This window comes from Setaria italica, chromosome VIII (genome assembly GCF_000263155.2).
Source record: "Setaria italica strain Yugu1 chromosome VIII, Setaria_italica_v2.0, whole genome shotgun sequence".
Taxonomy (NCBI): domain Eukaryota; kingdom Viridiplantae; phylum Streptophyta; class Magnoliopsida; order Poales; family Poaceae; genus Setaria; species Setaria italica.
This window is the reverse complement of record NC_028457.1, coordinates 27,516,041-27,520,858: the sequence shown is the minus strand read 5'-3', so window position 1 is coordinate 27,520,858 and position 4,818 is coordinate 27,516,041. Positions and strand designations below refer to the sequence as shown.

The 4,818-nt window shown below is 49.1% G+C and overlaps 1 long non-coding RNA gene across 1 annotated transcript; it reads left to right on the top strand.

Moving 5' to 3' along the window:
• Positions 1 to 2,745: 2,745 nt before the first annotated feature.
• LOC101763749 lies at positions 2,746 to 4,350 on the top strand. The gene is made up of 4 exons (XR_001164797.2): positions 2,746 to 3,002; positions 3,076 to 3,456; positions 3,642 to 3,707; positions 3,885 to 4,350. It is a non-coding gene; the product is annotated as an uncharacterized LOC101763749 (long non-coding RNA).
• The last annotated feature ends 468 nt before the right edge of the window (positions 4,351 to 4,818 follow it).

The window sequence follows — 4,818 nt, the reverse complement described above, 5'->3', positions numbered from 1 at the left end:
GTGGTGGACGAGCTAGCCCTCCTGAGCTGCCAGCGAGAGGAGACGCACGGACTCCATCCGTGCAACAAGAGCGAAAGCATTGTCGAAGTCGACTCCCTCCTGCTGCACGAACCCGCGTGCCACCAAGCGAGCCTTGTGCTTAATGAGGGCACTGGCTTCATCTTTCTTCAGCTTGTACACCCACTTAAAGGTGATTGCGCGGTGACCGGGAGGAAGATCAGCCAGCTCCCAAGTCCGGTTCTTTTCGACAGCTTCCATCTCCAGCTTCATCGCGGCGTGCCATGCTACGTGTCCCTTAGCCTCAGCGGAGGAGTGAGGCTCGCCGTCGTCGTATGCGAGGTACAACTCCGCCTCCAGGTCGTGCTGTGCAAGTCTCGGCATCGGCTGGTCGCTGAGGATGTCCTCCACGGTGCGGTACCGCAGAGGCTCGCCGTCGTGGTATGCGTTGACGCGGTCCTCGTCACCGAAGAGCGGTGCAGCAAACTCCATCGAGCGGGGCTTGTCGTGAGCTGGTGTCGAAGCAACAGTGCTTGGAGGAGTGGCCGTCGGCGCTGGAGTGTGTGGTGTGGCCGGCTGTGGTGGAGAACTCGCAGCAGCCGAAGTAGTACTCGTTGGAGTCGGTGGAGAACTTGCAGCAGCCGGAGTAGTACTCGTCGGAGTCAATGGAGATCTGGGGCCTGGCGTAGGCACGCTCGGCGAAGAAGAGCTGCCCACTCCCCTAGCTCCCTCGAAGTGGACTAAGTCGACGGTGAAGTCGTTGTACGTCGGAGTTGAGCTGTTGTCCGCGATCTTCCCCCACGCCTAGCCTCGCCCTTCGTCGAACACAACGTCGCCCGCTGTGCGCACACGCTGTGTCTCCGGGTCGAGGATGCGGTAGGCCTTCACTCCCTCAGTGTAGCCAATGAACACCCCTAGGGTGCTCCGATTGTCGAGCTTGCTAACGTGGTTCAGCTCCTTGACGTAGATGAGGCAGCCGAAGACGTGGAGGTGACCAACTGCAGACTTGCGCCCATGCCAAGCCTCGTATGGCATCATGCCATCGAGCGCCTTGGTAGGCGAGCGGTTGAGGATGTGGATGGCCGTCATCACCGCCTCTCCCCAGAAGATGGCCGGCATCCCTCTACTTGAGGAGGGCCCGAACCATAGCCACCACTGTCTGGTTGCGCCGCTCGACGACACCATTCTGCTGAGGAGTGTATGGCGCGGAGTAGTGGCGCTGGATCCCCTCGTCGGCGTAGTACGACGCGAACTCAGCCGTCGTGAACTCGCTGCCGTTGTCGGTGCGCACCATGCGAAGATTGCGGCCACACTCGCCCTCCGTAGCCACCTAAAGGCGCTTGATGGCATCCGCCGCAGCTTCCTTGGTGTCGAGGAGGACTGCCCACATGTACTGGGAGACATCGTTGACAAGTAGTAGGAAGTAGCGCCGTCCTCCTGGTGTAGCTAACGTCACCGGCCCGCAGAGGTCACCGTGCATGAGCTTGAGCCACTCCTTGGCTCGGAAGCTCGCTTGGCGAGGAAGGGGAGCCGCTTCTGCTTTGTCAACGGCCCGCAGAGGAAGAGAGAGGAGAGAGAGAAGAGAGAGACGGGAGAGGAGACGGACGGATGAGGGAGGCGGAGCGGATGAGGAGATAAGGGAGGGGCTGGGGCGTGGAGCACGCTGACCGGATGAAAATATCTAAGTGTTGCGGGGTGGGTGGACGGGAGGCCCTCTAGTACCGGATAGGGGCTCAGTACCGAGTGGAGGCTCCAACCGGTACTAGATGTCTAGTACCGGATGGAGCCCCTATCCGGTACTAGAGGACCTCCGGAGGTTTCCAAATTTGGATCCGGTACTAATGCTAACATTACTACCGGATCCAAAAGTGACCGGTTAGGGACGAGAGATCATTTTTCTGGTAGTGGGCAAGTCCCTCATCCTCGATTCCTCGTCTCATTCTCGCCGCCCGCCTCCCTCTCCATCGTAGGCGTACTGGTAGTTAAGCTACCCCATGCCGTCGTGGTGCAGAGCTGGCCGGCCGGATGCGGCCAGATGGCTACTTCGATAACACCATCTGGGCTGCCCTACGCCAGCTGTGATTCTTGCTTGGAAGGTTGGGTGCTCTACTCTAACTGATTCTTGTCCTTTGCCCGCAGCCTTTTTGATGAATTGTACCACTGGTGTATTAAGTCGTGCTTTGCATCTGCGTGTTGATATATGCATTGCCACGAAAGCTTATCGGAGAATGTGTTACTCTACATCTGCAGGTTTATGCGTACCAATATCATGGGCACCTTAACCACTGTGACAGGGATCATATCCATTGCGGCTCTGGAATACCACAGCTGCCAATGGAGATGCTCACACGCACGTCTGTTGCTGCTTTGCTACTACTTGGGCTTCAAATCCAGTTTACCACTATCCAGCCAGAGAATTAGAAGGTCAAATGCCATCTTATTTGATCAGCATTTGTGTAACCTTAATAGACGATCTCTAATTATGCCTGATTACTTTATACTTAAATTCACAGGAATACATGAATATGCAATTTCATATGACATTAATTTCATGAGTTTATGGTAAACTGGAACACTTGTCGTGTGGCATGATTGCATAAAGTTATTTATTCTTGGATACAAAAGTTTATCTAAAGTGATTCTTTTTTGTCATAAGCAGATAAGAATGAAACTCATGTATCATAAATGGATTGTCCCAAGATCTATCTTTGGTTGCTCTAAATTGACGAACAACCTATGTAGGTGAAACTTCTATTTGCATTTTTTTAGATATGCAGGAAAGCAACCTATGTAATTTTATATTATTTTTGTGCTAATATTTGTAGTTTTTTTATAAGGAATATTCTTGCGGGTAAGATTTTAAGTACATGGATTGTATATCTACTCCACCAGCAATTGATGGCCCCCTCCACCGCCGACTCGTCCACGGTCTCCCAACCTCGCTTAACTGTGCTGGCTAAGGGTGATTGTGTGAAACAGACACTCTTGAAAAATCTTTCCAGATGGTATGCAACTATGGTTTGACTTTCCAGGCATAATTTATGTTTCTTTCTCAATTTTTATTTATTTTGTATGCAGTGATGGTATGCAAAATTGACGCTCTTGAAAAATCCTTCCTAGGAACGTACCCTCCCCTTCATGGTCTACAAGACATGCCTCGATCGGGTGTAGGGGCGGAGCTGGCCCTTCTTACCAGGGTCAGCTGACCCGATGGAGTTCTAAATTCCTTAACTAAAATCACTGTTCATCACTAATTTAAGTATGTTCGACCCCGTCATTTAAAATAGCTGACCCCAGTGGCCTTTCAGTCTGGCTTCGCCCCTGATCGGGTGGGATGCGGTGGCAGCTGATGGTGTTGCAATGCTAGCGATGCAGTGGTGCAGGTGGGGGATCACACGATGGAGGTGCAGCAGACGGGACAGGCCGCGCGACAAGGTGTGTAGCAAGCAGGACCGCCTGGTACTAAAAATCTTTTGCACCAATATAACCCTTTTACTTCTTTGTCCCGTCTAAACTATAGATCAGTCTTCAACCTTTAAAATTTGACAGATTCTATCTTACAAAAAGGCACTTCAAAGTTCATTTCCTAAAAATATAATGGCCAACAGTCTGATGCTAACCGCGCTTCTGATTTGAACTTGCAGATACTGGACGAGATCAACAAGATTGCTTCAATAGCACTGAGCCTGAATGTTCCTGGGCAAATTTTTGTTAGTGAAACAGCCCTCATTGTTTGATTCTTTATTCTTTTGTTCTTCTTTAAGCTGGTACTCTATTTTGAATGACATGCATTTACATTCCTCGTGTGGCCTCAATATGGAAAAATAAACATATGTCGGACATTTTTCTCTGTTATCTTACGTTCCTGACGTTTGATGTGGCTCCAGATGATCTTGAAGAAAGTCCATCCCCGAGTCTTTGCGAGCACGCATGATGTTGAGCTTCAAGAATTTCAATGACTCATTCATGGAGCAATATGAGGGCTACTCTAGAATGTAAAAAGGAACACACAACATAGAAGACCCGGCTGTCAGATTCTCCATTTCAGTATCAATGCTATCGAGCATTTCCAAGGACATTAATTGAAAATTACTTGTAGCTCGTTTAAATGACACGACACGACTCGGCTGCCAAGTTTTGTGTCTCAAGTGAGGCGCCTGTGCTTCCCGATCGGTATTCGTACATTTATCGATGAGAAAATCCGGGCTAGCTAGCAAGCAAAAGATGGCTGTCTGGGCATGGGTAACCTGTCGATAAACATAAGTCTATAACATGGCAATACGAGTGTATATCATGCATATTGCCTTGGAATGTTAAGTCCTCTGATCGCTTGGTATATATCGTGCTACAAAAGATTCTGATGGCGAGTGCAGTTTGCTAAATCAATATAGGAGATAAGAGCTCACCAGGCAAATCCGTTTTTGCTTGTTGAAACAGTTGCTGCCAGCGTTAGTCGTGACTGTAATGTGCAAAGACGGGGTCGCTATCAGAATTGAAAATTCATAACCATAGCAAGAAGAAATTGCAATGTGATTTTAGGTGAGAAAAATTTATTGCGCACATCCTTCTACCCTACTGATGTTAGCGGGAAGCTGTTGTGATATTCAGATAGGATGGCCAAGTGCTCTAGAATACGATTTCAACCTGCCTTGCATAATCACTTTGTACAAGTAGAATCCTTAGCCTGCATGACATTGGCTTTTAAGTTTTTTTTTAAAAAAAACGCACGTGCACTTTACTAGTCTTTTTTTTAATAAACAGAAGATTTATAATTCATTAACACAAGTCATTGAGAAGTCACAGAGCCTGTTGTACAATGCA